Source organism: Triticum aestivum, chromosome 2A, assembly GCF_018294505.1.
Source record: "Triticum aestivum cultivar Chinese Spring chromosome 2A, IWGSC CS RefSeq v2.1, whole genome shotgun sequence".
Taxonomy (NCBI): domain Eukaryota; kingdom Viridiplantae; phylum Streptophyta; class Magnoliopsida; order Poales; family Poaceae; genus Triticum; species Triticum aestivum.
The window spans coordinates 756,682,355-756,699,150 of NC_057797.1; the positions used below are offsets into that span (position 1 = coordinate 756,682,355).

General features: G+C 44.6%; 1 long non-coding RNA gene across 1 annotated transcript; it reads left to right on the forward strand.

Moving 5' to 3' along the window:
• Positions 1 to 294: 294 nt before the first annotated feature.
• LOC123186487 (uncharacterized) lies at positions 295 to 1,733 on the forward strand. Its single transcript, XR_006493646.1, has 3 exons — positions 295 to 470; positions 770 to 1,051; positions 1,199 to 1,733. It is a non-coding gene; the product is annotated as an uncharacterized lncRNA (long non-coding RNA).
• Positions 1,734 to 16,796: the final 15,063 nt, after the last annotated feature.

The window sequence follows — 16,796 nt, forward strand, 5'->3', positions numbered from 1 at the left end:
GATTTCATATTTTTTGACAACATACATTGATGTTGTGCCAATGTGCTGGATTTTTTAAAGAATTTTTCAAACATTTTAAACTGCGCTACCGAGTTTTGGAGCACCGGAAGTACCCTACGGGTGGGAGTACCAGATATCCCCCCCCCCCGGGCCGCTGCTCCGGTGGTTTTTTCGGCCATCCGAGATTCAATTGGGCCTACTGGGCCTGTATTAGGATCCGGTCCAATGTAAAAGTTAAAAACCCTAAAACTGGATGCTGGCGACGCTGGTCTCTTTCGCTCGCACCCTCGCGTTGCGGCGCCTCGCCATGGTCGACTGATGTGGGGTCCCTCCACCTTCACTATCCCTGACCACGACCTCGAGTGGCGGCGCCACCGGTTCTCTCTGTGTGCCCCTCCGCCGCTGCGTCGCCGGTATCTCGCTGAAAGGCGCGTCGAGCTTGCCAGATCGGCCCTGCCGCCGCGGATCCAGTATGGGTTACACTGAGATCCCCGTCCATTAATTCTCCGTAGCTTGATTTGGCCAAGTTGATTGCTTTCCCCTGGTTAAGATTTGGGCTGAACAAGTACATCGTCCACATCCATAGCCCAAGCTGCAGGGGCATGGCACACCATGTTGATCAGGGACGAAGCTAGAAATTCTTTTCTATGGTGTCAGCCATGTACTAATAATGTCATCTATGCAATTAAGCAGTTATTAGTATAAATAAATTTAGTGAAGAAAATACAAAGATGACTGGTGTCAGCTCACACCACTGCCAATATTGCAGCTTCATCCCTATGTTGATTCGGAGCTGACCTTGAGGCGATCGCCGATGATTGGATTGAGGGGGCTCCCTTGAGGCAACACCGAGATGACGGTCTGCTGCAACTCTGCGGCAAGGACAACGCGCGACAGTTAGCTGGTGATTTGAGTGAAGGGGCTCTCATGCGGAGATGTCGACGGGCTGCAAGTCAGGGACAATGGGTATGTAGCAGTGGAGGCATCCCATCTTCCTTCCTCTGCTTATGCGCGCAGGTGCTTTGGCCATTGGTCTCCACAAATTCTTGAGGTGAGAAACTTTGGGTTCTCTCTCATACATACCACAGATTTTGTATATCTTCTTATTTGGATCTTCCACGTTTCTGTCTTGTATTTGATCCATTATTTCCATTTATCTCTAATTCTTGTATTTGTGTTTTCTGATAATGTTTTCTAGAAGTCATGTTGCCTCTTGCGACCCCCTCTGCTGTATAGTATCACACCATTGAGCTGCCCTCTGGTTCCTAAGTATCCAGAAAAGAATGCATATCTTACTTAAGGATGATGGTTCCCTTAATTGATTGCATAACTGCTGGTATTTGTACTAAAGGTTGAACATCAAAGGAAGTTCTGATGAGCAAGAGGTGCCTTTAATGGTTGAAGTTCCAATTTATACAACAAGATGGTGTGTGTGTGTGTGTCTGTGTCTGTGTGTGTGTGAAAGCTAGAGATGGAAATAGATCTGTTGGTTCAACAAGTGATGAACAGAGTAGTCACTCCCATAGGTACTTTTTTTGCAAGAATCCCATAGGTACTGTTGTTTGATTGAATATACTTATATGCATTTCTAATTAATTTAACTTATTTATTGGAATAGGTTTCCACAATTCAATATCTACTAAGATTGATCATTTAGAGTTAGTGCACTGGACATGTTATTGGGATTATTTCAGTAGAAGGTATCTGGACTTCTGTTGCACTCGAGGGATTGGTTAGGGTCATTGTTAGTGTTAGGAGTGAGCATTTATCCATTAGCTAAAAGAGTAAGAGCCACATGTTGATCTACCCCGCTAGAAGTTATCATCTAGGTAAAGCTAAAGTACGAGCCACGCAGCAGACAATAATGCATGAACAAATCATTCTCTGCATTGAGCGATGTTATTGCTACCTTTGCCTTAAAAAATCGCCTATGTCCCCTATAGGCAGTCTTATTGGGTTCCTCCAAGAATGATGAATCACATATAGGGAGATAAGGCGGTGGATATATAGATCACAAATGATGTACCTTGAGTTTATTTAGTTGTTACATTTGATTGCAAGTTAGTAACTTCATAATTATTCAATGTTACCTCTGTTGGAAATGTGTCGACGCTAATGAAAACGCGATCCAATGAAATATTGAGTTTATGATCTCTAGACACGATATAATACTCTTGATTGATTTCAATGTTTTCCTACCATATAAAAACACTAAACCATTTGGATTCTAGGTGTCTTGCCACACCATGCAGCTTTAGACTTCACAAACTTCCTTGCCATGCCTTGATTTCTAGAAATGCTATGCTCTCCACGAAGAATGAAAGCACTTGCGTTGGTGTATAATGTTTTTCTTTGCTCGTCTACTCCCTCCGTTCCTAAATATAAGTCTTTTTAGAGATTTCAAAATGAACTACATACGAAGCAAAATGAGTGAATCTACAGTCTAAAATATGACTATACATCTGTATGTAAGTTATCAGTTGCATGTTCTCAATTTATTATGAAACATACTATTTATGTAATTGTATTTCTTAAAAATTTATACATATATCCACTCTGTATGCCCTCTAAATTATCGTATCTGACTTGCATGTTTCTTGATGATATATACATTTGCAAAGATTCCTATCATTTATGGGGATCATGGGACGGGCGCAACAACGCGCGCCTTCGATGGTCTAGTGACTATATAACATGTATGCATCCCTGCCGAACAACACACGCTTCTAGCCTCTTTTTTTTTCATGGTAATCAGAGCAATCCTCGAGCTCATCCATGGCGACGTCTTCAAGTTCCTTCCTGTTGGGAAACATAGTAATTTCAAAAATATTCATACGCATACGCAAGATCATGGTGATGCATAGCAACAAGAGGGGAGAGTGTCTTCTATGTACCCTCGTAGACCGTAAGAGGAAGCATTATAACAACACGGTTGATGTAGTCGTACGTCTTCACGATCGACTGATCCTCAGCACCGAACGTACGGCACCTTCGCGTTCAGCACACGTTCAGCTCGGTGACGTCCCACGAACTCACGATTTAGTAAAGCTTCCGGGAAGAGCTTCGTCAGCACGACGGCATGGTGACTATGATGATGATGCTACCGACGCAGGGCTTCGCCTAAGCACCGCTATGATATAACCGAGGTGGATTATGGTGGAGGGGGGCACCGCACACGGCTAAGAGGTCAACAGATCAATTGTTGTGTCTATGGGGTGCCCCGTGCCCCCGTATATAAAGGAGCTTGGGGGGAGGCGGCCGGCCAGGAGGAGGGCGCGCCAAGGGGGGAGTCCTACTCCCACCGGGAGTAGGACTCCTCCTTTCCTAGTAGGAGTAGGAGAAGGGGGAAGGGAAGGAGAGAGGAGGAAGGAAAGGGGGGCGCCGCCCCCCCCCCCCCACCTTGTCCAATTCGGACTAGAGGGGGAGGGGGCGCGCGGCCTGGCCTGGCCGCCCCTCCTCTTCTCCACTAAGGCCCATTAGGCCCAATATACTCCCCGGGGGGTTCCGGTAACCCCCCCGGTACTCCGGTAAATGTCTGAAACTACCTGAAACACTTCTGGTGTCCAAACATAGTCGTCCAATATATCAATCTTCACGTCTCGACCATTTCGAGATTCCTCGTCATGTCCGTGATCACATGCGCGACTCCAAACTACCTTCGATACATCAAAACACAAAAACTCATAATACCGATCGTCACAGAACTTTAAGCGTGCGGACCTACGGGTTCGAGAACTATGTAGACATGACAGAGACACGTCTCCGGTCAATAACCAATAGCGTAACCTGGATGCTCATATTGGTTCCCACATATTCTATGAAGATCTTTATCGGTCAAACCGCATAACAACATACATTGTTCCCTTTGTCATCGGTATGTTACTTGCCCGAAATTCAATCGTCGGTATCTCAATACCTAGCTCAATCTCGTTACCGGCAAGTCTCTTTACTCGTTCTGTAGTGCATCATCCTGTAACTAACTCATTAGTCACATTGCCTACAAGGCTTATAGTGATGTGCATTACCGGGAGGGCCCAGAGATACCTCTCCGACAATCGGTGTGACAAATCCTATTCTTGATCTATGCCTCAACGAACACCATCGGAGACACCTGTAGAGCACCTTTATAATCACACAGTTACGTTGTGACGTTTGGTAGCACACAAAGTGTTCCTCCGGTATTCGGGAGTTGCATAATCTCATAGTCATAGGAACATGTATAAGTTATGGAGAAAGCAATAGTAGTAAACTAAACGATCAAGTGCTAAGCTAACGAAATGGGTGAAGTCAATCACATCATTCTCCTAATGATGTGATCCCATTAATCAAATGACAACTCATGTCTATGGCTAGGAAACTCAACCATCTTTGATCAACGAGCTAGTGAAGTAGATGCATACTAGTGAAACTATGTTTGTCTATGTATTCACACATGTATTATGTTTCCGGTTAATACAATTCTAGCATGAATAATAAAAATTTATCATGATATGAGGAAATAAATAATAACTTTATTATTGCCTCTAGGGCATATTTCCTTCAGTCTCCCACTTGCACTAGAGTAAATAATCTAGATTACACAGTAATGATTCTAACACCCATGGAGTCTTGGTGCTGGTCATGTTTTGCTCGTGGAAGAGGCTTAGTCAACGGGTCTGCAACGTTCAGATCCGTATGTATCTTGCAAATCTCTATGTCTCCCACCTGGACTTGATCCCGGATGGAATTGAAGCGTCTCTTGATGTGCTTGGTTCTTTTGTGAAATTTGGATCCTTTGCCAAGGCAATTGCACCAGTATTGTCACAAAAGATTTTCATTGGACCTGATGCACTAGGTATGACACCTAGATCGGATATGAACTCCTTCATCCAGACTCCTTCATTTGCTGCTTCCGAAGCAGCTATGTACTCCGCTTCACACATAGATCCCGTCACGACGCTTTGTTTAGAACCGCATCAACCGACAACTCCACCATTTAATGTAAACACATATCCGGTTTGCGATTTAGAATCGTCCGGATCAGTGTCAAAGCTTGCATCGACGTAACCATTTACGACGAGCTCTTTGTCACCTCCATAAACGAGAAACATATCATTAGTCCTTTTCAGGTATTTTAGGATGTTCTTGACCGCTGTCCAGTGATCCACTCCTGGATTACTTTGGTACCTCCCTGCTAAGCTAATAGCAAGGCACACATCAGGTCTGGTACACAACATTGCATACTTGATAGAGCCTATGGCTGAAGCATAGGGAACACTTTTCATTTTCTCTCTATCTTCTGCAGTGGTCGGGCATTGAGTTTGACTCAACTTCACACCTTGTAACACAGGCAAGAACCCTTTCATTGCTTGATCCATTTTGAACTTTTTCAAAACTTTGTCAAGGTATGTGCTTTGTGAAAGTCCAATCAAGCGTCTTGATCTATCTCTATAGATCTTGATGCCCAATATGTAAGCAGCTTCACTGAGGTCTTTCATTGAAAAACTCTTATTCAAGTATCCTTTTATGCTATCCATAAATTCTATATCATTTCCAATCATCAATATGTCATCCACATATAATATTACAAATGCTACAGAGCTCCCACTCACTTTCTTGTAAATACAGGATTCTCCAAAAGTCTGTATAAATCCATATGCTTTGATCACACTATCAAAACGTTTATTCCAATTCCGAGAGGCTTGCACCAGTCCATAAATGGATCGCTGGAGGTTGCACACTTTGTTAGCTCTCTTTGGATCGACAAAACCTTTTGGTTGCATCATATACAACTCTTCTTCCAGAAATCCATTCAGGAATGCAGTTTTGATATCCATTTGCCAAATTTCATAATCATAAAATGCGGCAATTGCTAACATGATTCAGATAAACTTAAGCATCGCTACGGGTGAGAAAGTCTCATCGTAGTCAACTCCTTGAACTTGTCGAAAACCTTTCGCAACAAGTCGAGCTTTGTAGACAATAACATTACCGTCAGCGTCAATCTTCTTCTTGAAGATCCATTTATTCACTATGGCTTGCCGATCATCGGGAAAGTCAACCAAAGTCCACACTTTGTTCTCATACATGGATCCTATCTCAGATTTCATGGCCTCAAGCCATTTTGCGGAATCTGGGCTCACCATCCCTTCTTCATAGTTCATTGGTTCGCCTTGGTCAAGTAACATGACCTCCAAAATAGGATTACCGTACCACTCTGGTGCGGATCTTACTCTGGTTGACCTATGAGGTTCGATAGTAACTTGATCTGAAGTTTCATGATCAACATCATTAGCTTCCTCACTAATTGGTGTAGGTGTCACAAGAACCGGTTTCTGTGATGAACTACTTTCCAATAAGGGAGCAGGTACAGTTAGCTCATCAAGTTCTACTTTCCTCCCACTCACTTCTTTCGAGAGAAACTCCTTCTCTAGAAGGATCCATTTTTAGCAACAAATGTCTTGCCTTCGGATCTGTGATAGAAGGTGTACCCAACAGTTTCCTTTGGGTATCCTATGAAGACACATTTCTCCGATTTGGGTTCGAGCTTATCAGGTTGAAGCTTTTTCACATAAGCATCGCAGCCCCAAACTTTAAGAAACGACAACTTTGGTTTCTTGCCAAACCACAGTTCATAAGGCGTCATCTCAACGGATTTCAATGGTGCACTATTTAACGTGAATGCAACCGTCTCTAAAGCATAACCCCAAAACGATAGCGGTAAATCAGTAAGAGACATCATAGGTCGCACCATATCTAGTAAGTACGATTACGACATTCGGACACACCATTACGTTGTGGTGTTCCGGGTGGTGTGAGTTGTGAAACTATTCCGCATTGTTGCAAATGTAGACCAAACTCGTAACTCAAATATTCTCCTCGATGATCAGATCGTAGAAACTTTATATTCTTGTTACGATGATTTTCCACTTCACTCTGAAATTCTTTGAACTTTTCAAATGTTTCAGACTTATGTTTCATTAAGTAGATATACCCATATCTTCTCAAATCATCTGTGAAGGTGAGAAAATAACGATACCCTCCGCGAGCCTCAATATTCATCGGACCACATATATCAGTATGTATGATTTCCAACAAATCTGTTGCTCGCTCCATTGTTCCGGAGAACGATGTTTTAGTCATCTTGCCCATGAGGCATGGTTCGCAAGTACCAAGTGATTCATAATCAAGTGATTCCAAAAGTCCATCAGTATGGAGTTTCTTCATGCGCTTTACACCAATATGACCCAAACGGCAGTGCCACAGATAAGTTGCACTATCATTATCAACTCTGCATCTTTTGGCTTCAACATTATGAATATGTGTATCACTACTATCGAGATTCAACACAAATAGACCACTCTTCAAGGGTGCATGACCATAAAAGATATTACTCATATAAATAGAACAAACATTATTCTCAGATTTAAATGAATAACCGTCTCGCATCAAACAAGATCAAGATATAATGTTCATGCTTAACACTGGCACCAAATAACAATTATTCAGGTCTAAAACTAATGTCGAAGGTAGATGTAGAGGTAGCGTGCCGTCGGCGATCACATCGACTTTGGAACCATTTCCCACGCGCATCATCACCTCGTCCTTAGCCAGTCTTCACTTAATCCGTAGTCCCTGTTTCGAGTTGCAAATATTAGCAACAGAACCACTATCAAATACCCATGTGCTACTGCGAGCTCTAGTAAGGTACACATCAATAACATGTATATCGCATATACCTTTGTTCACCTTGCCATCCTTCTTATATATCCGCCACATACTTGGGGCAGTTCCGCTTCCAGTGACTGGTCTGTTTGCAGTAGAAGCACTCAGTCTCAGGCTTAGGTCCAGACTTGGGTTTCTTCCTTTGAGCAGCAACTTGTTTGCCGTTCTTCTTGAAGTTCCCCTTTTTCTTCCCTTTACCCTTTTTCTTGAAACTAGTGGCCTTGTTGACCATCAACAGTTGATGCTCCTTCTTGATTTCTACCTCCGCAGCCTTTAGCATTGCGAAGAGCCCGGGAATTGTCTTATCCATCCCTTGCATATTATAGTTCATCATGAAGCTCTTGTAGCTTGGTGGCAGTGATTGAAGAATTCTGTCAATGACACTATCATCCGGAAGATTAACTCCCCGTTGAATCAAGTGATTGTTATACCCAGACATTTTGAGTATATGTTCACTGACAGAACTATTCTCCTCCATCTTGCAGCTGTAGAACTTATTGAAGACTTCATATCTCTCAATCCGGGAATTTGCTTGAAATATTAACTTCAACTCCTGGAACATCTAATATGCTCCGTGACGTTAAAAATGTCGTTGAAGTCCCGGTTCTAAGCCGTAAAGCATGGCACACTGAACTATTGAGTAGTCATCAGCTTTGCTCTGCCAGACGTTCTTAACGTCGTCAGTTGCATCTGCAGCAGGCCTGGCACCCAACGGTGCTTCCAGGACATAATTCTTCTGTGTAGCAATGAGGATAATCCTCAAGTTACGGACCCAGTCCGTGTAATTGGTACCATCATCTTTTAACTTTGCTTTCTCAAGGAACGCATTAAAATTCAACGGAACAACAGCACTGCCATCTATCTACAACAACATAGACAAGCAAAATACTATCAGGTACTAAGTTCATGATAAATTTAAGTTCAATTAATCATATTACTTAAGAACTCCCACTTAGATAGACATCCCTCTAATCATCTAAGTGATCACGTGATCCATATCAACTAAACCATAACTGATCATCACGTGAGATGGAGTAGTTTTCAATGGTGAACATCACTATGTTGACCATATCTACTACATGATTCACACTCGACCTTTCGGTCTCAGTGTTCCGAGGCCATATCTGCATATGCTAGGCTCGTCAAGTTTAACCCGAGTATTCTGCATGTGCAAAACTATCTTACACCCATTGCAGATGAACGTTGAGCTTATCACACCCGATCATCACGTGGTGTCTCGGCACGACGAACTTTGGCAACGGTGCATACTCAGGGAGAACACTTTTACCTTGAAATTTAGTGAGAGATCATCTTATAATGCTACCGTCAAAAAAAGCAGAATAAGATGCATAAAGGATAAACATCACATGCAATCAATATAAGTGATATGATATGGTCATCATCATCATGTGCCTTTGATCTTGTCGGTGTCAAAACCGGTGGATCTCGGGTAGGGGGTCCCGAACTGTGTGTCTAAGGCGGATGGTAACAGGAGGCGGGGGACAAGATGTTTACCCAGGTTCGGGCCCTCTTGATGGAGGTAATACCCTACTTCCTGCTTGATTGTTCTTGATGATATGAGTACTACAAGAGTTGATCTACCACAAATCGTGGAGGCTAACCCTAGAAGCTAGCCTATGGTATGATTGTATGTTGTCCTACGGACTAAACCCTCCGGTTTATATAGACACCGGAGGAGGCTAGGGTTTACACAAGGTCGGTTACAAGGGAGGAGATCTACATATCCGTATTGCCTAGCTTGCCTTCCACGCCAAGGAGAGTCCCATCCGGACACGGGACGAAGTCTTCAATCTTGTATCTTCATAGTCCAACAGTCCGGCCAAAGGATATAGTCCGTCTTTCTGGAGACCCCCTAATCCAGGACTCCCTCAGTAGCCCCTGAACCAGGCTTCAATGACGTTGAGTCCAACGCGCAGTATTGTCTTCGGCATTGCAAGGCGGGTTCCTCCTCCGAATACTCCATAGAAGATCTTGAGCACAAGGATAGTGTCCGGCTCTGCAAAATAAGTTCCATATACTATCGCAGAGAGAATAGTATTTCCACAAATCTAATCTGCTAGCACGTTCTGATAGCATGACATGACGTCACGGCCCGGTCTTTATCTGAACTGTTTTTCTCAACCAGCACTACGCATATTACAAGGCGGTTTTTTTTTGTCACGTCTTGTCAAAGCAGAGATCGTGTCCCCTTATCACAGGATTCTCATCATTACAGACGTGGGTAACCCAACCGTGCCTGTCGGCATGACTCCTAGATCTTAGGCAAGTCCAAATGGCCACGGGGAGGACGCTTGATATTCACCCTCTTTATAAAGAGGACGAGGCCTGTTCCTTTTTCCCTCTTGTGCTCAATCGAATCCTTCCCTCGCCTCGAGTTCCAACACCCAAAGCTCAGGTCAGGTGCTTCGGACCTTCAACCATGTCCGGATCCAACCTTCAAGGTCGGTGACAGAGGAGGACATCAAAAAGCAGAGAGAGGCCAGATATCTGACCGCCGAAATTTCGCATAGGCTGCCTGCCCGAGGGCAGGTCATCCCTACTCCCGAACCCACCGAGAGTGTCATGTTCATCTCTCACTTCCTCCGAGGACTAGGCCTCGCTCTGGATCCCTTTTTGAGGGGGCTTATGTTTTATTATGGGCTGGATTTCCATGATCTGGCCCCGGATTCCTTTCTTCACATTACGTCATTTATTGTCGTATGTGAGGCCTTCCTTCGCATTGCCCCTCACTTCGGCCTGTGGCTCAAGACCTTCGATGTGAAGCTGAAGATGGTCGAGGGGCGGCACGTAGAGTGCGGAGGTGCCTTAATAAGCAAAATCGTTGATGCTCCATGGGCAGAGGGTTCCTTCTCAAAGGTGTCCAGTTTGTGGCAGCGGGGGTGGTTTTACATCACAGCTCCCCGAAGTGCCAAGTGGGTAGCAGCCCCTACCTTCCGCCCGGGCCCCCCACCGCAGCTGATGTTATGGATCTGCAGGGGGCTGAGCTGGGGTCCAGCAAAGGATGTGCCAATATTGTGGAGCCGTATCCGAGAACTCTTCGAGAGAGATTTCAGTCTGGTTATGGTAATGCAAGTTATGCTAGTTCGCCGAGTCCAGCCTTGCAAACGTCGGCCCCTCTGTATGTGGGAATTCAACCTGGAAGGACCGCGAGATATTCAGGATTTCCTCGGCATGACGCTCGAGGAGATGTACAAATCGTTCTACGGACCCCAAATAGAGCACTACTAGGAAAAGGGCTACTAATGGCGCACCGGTTTTGCCTACTAATGGCGCATCACCGGTGCGCCATTAGTAGCACGCCACTAGTAATTTTTACTAATGGCGCACCACTGGTGCGCCATTAGTATCTAGTATACTAATGGCGCACCAGCTAGTGCGCCATTAGTATGTAACAGCATGCGCCATTAGTGTGCCTCCCGGGGGCATACGTAAGCATGGCTTTGTCATACTAATGGCGCATTCTCTGTTGATGCGCCATTAGTATCCTTTGGCATACTAATGGCGCACCTGGTGGTGATGCGCCATTAGTATGAATATTTGTTTTTTTTCCTTTTCTGATTTTTGCGCAGGTTATAAATATTATTAGACAATATAAATATATTATTAGACAGAATATAGACAGCAACATCAGATTCATCGAATACAATAGAAGATTAGTCTCCGAATACAATTCATCATATTAGTCTCCGAATTCAAAAGACCGAACAAAGATAAAACATTACAAGTCTCAAGACCGCGAGTATCGAGTTTGTCGGAAGTAATACTAATCCTAACAAGTCCTACTAATCATCATCATACAACTTCTACTCGTTATTCATAACAAGTCATACGATCATCATCTTGATAGTCTTCGAACCAACCCTACTTAATTGTTCATCAGCACATGATCATCAGTATTAGGCAGGACCTAAATACCCTATTTAAGCTAAAATAGCATAAAACAATATAGACCCTGACTCTCCATTATGGAGAATGGAGAACATCCTGTCTCCAATTCTTGCGCTTCGCTTCCTTTTGCTTCCAAGAAGCTCCTTACGACTGTCCATACATTTTTTCCATCCTTTGATTTTCATGTCTCCACTTCTTTTAGAAATCTCGTATGGACAGTTGAGATTCGTAGGATGACCTGGCTGTATGTTCAAAACATTAACACTACCTTTCAGATACATCATATGAGGCACACAATTCTCTGGGATTATCTGTTGAAAAACATAGTAATGACTTCATAGTTAGCAATGATGTACTAGTTTTAGAAGTATGCAAAAGATGCACGGATGTCGTAATAGTAAAAATCTTACCAGGGTATCTCCATGGTAGTTACCGTAGTTGAACACATGCACTAGTGGCACGTATTTACCATAATGTTGAGGAGTTTGTTTGTGGATAATGTAATTTTCAATGTCAGTACAAAATCCGACCAGATGATTTTTCTCCTTGTAAGTTGTTAATTCGGAGCCATCGGTGTAGTGGGTTTTGTCTACCATCTCCCGCACATTCTTTGAACAATAAAAATAAGCTGTCAATGGAAATAAGCTGTCAACTATTTTGAAATAAACAATATAAATTAGCTAATAACTATGTTTGAGAAACTCACATAGCGGTAGAACTGGAGGCGTATCAACAAGGACCCAAATGTCCATATTGTCTTGGTTGATGTCAGGATTACCAAGATCCATGGTGATAAGCATACCCTCATCAAAACCATACATCTTGCAAAATGCTTCCCAATTTTTGCAACCAAAATGGGCTACGCTCTCAGAATTATATAGATTTACTTCAAAGTCCACATCGTGATGAGTCCTTAGGTGAATTTTCTTTGTTTCAGAAATTTCATGGTCTTCAAAATCCATCCTCTCCAAGACATAGCGACTTGCATGGCATGGCATAAGCTATACTCGAATTGTAAAAGATGAAAATTACACGTTGAAATAGTTGAAGTAATGCTTAATTATGAAAATAACACTTGTCGTCGTTGTGTACCGTTTCGACTTCGAAGGTCTCCTCGAGCTTAATGCTGAAGTGCCCATCATCGTCCAGGTGAGGCATGTCGCACAGACCTCGATTGTCGTGGCACCAGTCGCACTCCGCCGGGAGACTTTCGTCGTCCGATGATGATGACGACATATCCTGGGACAGCTCCCAGAATTGCTTGCCGCCCGAACCATCGGCCTCATCGTTGTGGGCCATGTTTCGCTCTAAATAGGAAAAAAGTTTGGTCAAAAAGTTGGTTATTGTCAAGGAACAAGATCATGGTCTCATCATTTAGGGTTTGTCGACACCGAGGCACCCTAAAAGCCTAAGCTTTCATCATTTAGGGTTTGTCGACGCCGAGGCACCCTAAAAGACTAAGCGTACATCATTTAGGTTCTCATCGACACCGAGGCATCCGGGGCAGCCAAGTTAAGTTTTCATCATTTAGGGTTTATCGATGCCGAGGCACCCTAGGTTGGGCCTAATCACTTGGCACTAATCACTTGGCTCTATTGCCACCTATGGTTTAATGCAGCAAGAATGGCGGGGCAGTTGATCCTACTTAACTAAGTACTAAGATACCCCGGCCCATGCATTAGTCGCAAGTACCCCATATGTCCTATTTTTAGCAAAGTCATGCTAAAATTCACGGAAAATTTCAGCATGACCTTTGTTAAAAATAGGACATATGGAGTACCCGAATTTGCCGGAACGGAAGTTAATCGACATTCCAGCAAACTCAAGGACCTCTCGGGGTACCTGCAAATTCATCACGACACAATGGTCGGAGACAAAACCCAGCCACAGACCATATGGTCCTCTGCTTTCATATGGACAAAAATCAGCTCAACTTATGTGAGCTTCCATTCTAGATATAATATGTCTCCCAACAAAAAATCATCAATAGTTTAGCAAGTCTGTACAAACACAGAAAGAATGACAAATGTATTTTACAGATCATGGCATTATTTTTACTATATGCACCATGGCAAATTTCTTTTGCACCGGGCCATGGCAAATATAGTCTATGCATCATGAAAATTATAGTGTATGGATCATGGCATTTTTTATTCTACATTTTTATTCTATTGATCATGCCAGGAAATTATAGTCTATGCATTTTTTTAATCTCTGGATCATGATCTAACAAAATTGCCATCTCCCATGGCAAATATAGCCTATGCATCATGGACACTTGTAGGTGCACATTTTTTTCTTTCAAAGCACACCTCTTTGTTTCAGCTTTGTATATATCTTGTTCTATGTTGCATTTTTAATTCCTGATGTTAACAAGAGTGTTTGTCAAAAGGAAAAACAAAGTTCATGGCAGTGTAGCTAGCTTCTCATGCATCCCTCTTATCATCTAGCTAGCTAACACTTGAATCCATGATGCTTCCAGACTTGAGCATTGAGAGTTTCAGACTAGAACTCACCTCGATGGACGCGGTCGCAGACGAGGTCGTAGACGGCGGCGTAGCAGAGACAAGGTCACAGACACGGTCGTGGTGCTCCAGTGGACGCGGCTGCATCAATCGTTTAAATTGGCATTCAATCAAACACCTCACAGTCAAGAATAGAAGGTGGAGACAAAGAAGAGAGGGGATCGAGCAGAGAGGGAGAGGGCAAGGAGGGAGGAGCAGAGAGGGGAGTCTAGGGGGAGGGAGCTTACGGCGGAGGAGGACGGGCGGAGGAGGAGGGGGCTTACGGGCGGCGGCGGTCGTCGTCCTGCGGGCGGAGGAGGGTGGGCGGCGGAGGAGGGGGCTTACGGGCGGAGGAGGGTGGGCGGCAGAGGAGCTGCAGTGGTGGGGGCGCGGGGGCGTGGGGGCGGCGGCGCACGTAGGGGCGGCGGCGTCGTGGGTCGTCGGGGCAGCGACCGAGGATTGGCGATGTGAGATGTGAGATGGGATCGGCCGGGGATTGGGGCCGAGATTTTAGTCGGGGGAGGTATAGCAATGGCGCACCACCTAGCGGTGTGCCATAAGTAAGTTTTTTTTTCTGATAGCAATGGCGCATCCTCCTCTGGTGCGCCATTAGTAACTTTTTTTTCTGACAGCAATGGCACACCCTCCTCTGGTGCGCCATTAGTAACATTTTTTTTCATTATTTCTTGTTGCATCTAATAATTTGGTTTTTATCAAATTTGTTATTTTCATGAGGACTAGAACAGAAGATATCATCAATTTTTTTTGAAAATATCATCAAATTTGTTTTTTTATTTTTAATTGAAAATATCATCAAATTTGTTATTTGAAGACATCATCAAATTTCTTATTTCAAAATATCATCAAATTTGTTGGGTCAGCGCGGTGGAGCAGGGGGGGGGGGTGCGGGGGGTGCTCGGCGGCGGTGGAGTGGGGGGGCGCGGGGGGTGCTCGGCGGCGAGGGGGATCTGGCGAGGGGGATAGCTATCGAGAGGGAGGGGGATCGAGATCTAGTGTCCTCATGAATATTCAATATTTTTCATATTGAATACAATCGATCTTCTGTAGGCCCGAGAAATATTTTTTCAAAATACAAAAATATTCATGATATCAAAAAGTGCCCGAGAAATGAAGGCTACAATTTAAATACAATCGATCTTAGCTAGCTATCTGTTCACAATCTTCTTGCCCTTCTTTTTCACAAATGGAGTTCTTCTATGGAACGGACGTCCTTTAGGTAGGGTGGTCCTGCTTCTTCTTGTGGTGTATGCTGCTACTTCATCGTCATCGTCATGTTCGATCTTCGGGTTGCCGTACTTGTCGAAGTCTTTCTCATTGGCTACTCCATCCATTCCGATGATCTTCCTTTTGCCTCTCCTCACGACAACACGACTGGGCTTTGACGGATCGGTAATGAAGAAGCATTGGTCCACTTGTGAAGCCAGTACCCATGGCTCATTTTTCACGGTGACGTTTGCGCCCGCGGTCTTGGATTTGGCTTCGGGTATAACCATGGTGGTGAAATACCGGTCTTCTTTTAGGACGCTCTTGGCCCATCTGACACGGAACATCGGGACCTTCTCTCCAGCGTAGCTCAGCTCCCAGATCTTCTCGATCCTTCCGTAGTATCTGTCCTTGTCGTTACCGGTGTAGGATTCCATCGTTACCCCGGAGTTCTGATAACCATCGCTCTTCATGTCCTTGTCCTCGGTGTAGAATGTGTAGCCGTTGATATCGTACGCCTCATAGGTCATCAGGTTGTGCTCGGCGCCCTGTGACAAGGCGAATATGAGTTGTTCTTCCGCGGAAGAATCCTCATGTAAAGGGTACGACAGAAGCTTCTGCTTGAACCAACGCGTGAAACATGAGTTGTGCTCTTTGAGTATATCTCCGTCCGTCCTCTGTTGGCCTCGGTCATTGTACGTCTTCTCAATAAAGGTTTTGTGCTCTACCACCCAAGGATCGACCACGTCTATGTGTTGTAGCGCGACTAGGTTTGCTCTTTCAAAGTCGGCGAGTCGACCCTCGAAGTCGACATGCATTTCGCGGCGACCCTCACGGTGACCCCATCCAGCGAGCCTGCCGAGGTGCCTGTTGACGGGCAGACCAACGGGGTTCTCGATGCCTAGATAATTCGTGCAGTAGGAGATGCACTCTTCGGTCAGAAAGCCCCTGGCTATACTTCCCTCTGGACGTGACATGTTGCGAACGTATCCTTTAATGACACCATTCATCCTTTCGAACGGCATCATGCTGTGCAGGAACGTCGGCCCGAGTTGGATGATATCCTCCACGATATGGACCAGCAGATGCACCATAACGTCGAAGAATGCGGGCGGGAAGTACATCTCAAGCTCGCATAGTATCACCACGATCTCTTCCTGTAGCCTTCTGAGTTGCCTCACGCCAATCGACTTCCGAGAGATGACGTCGAAAAAGTTGCATAGGCCAAATAGCGTTTCACGGACGTGCGCGTCCATGATCCCACGGATTGCAACTGGAAGTATCTACGTCATCAGCACGTGACAGTCGTGAGACTTCATTCCGCTGAACTTCTACTTCGCTGGGTCTAGGTATCTGCTTATCTTCCCCGCGTAACCGTAAGGAAGTTTTACTCCTAGGAGGCAGGTGAAAAACTGCTCGATCTCCTCCTGACTTAGAGTGAAGCACGCGGGAGGG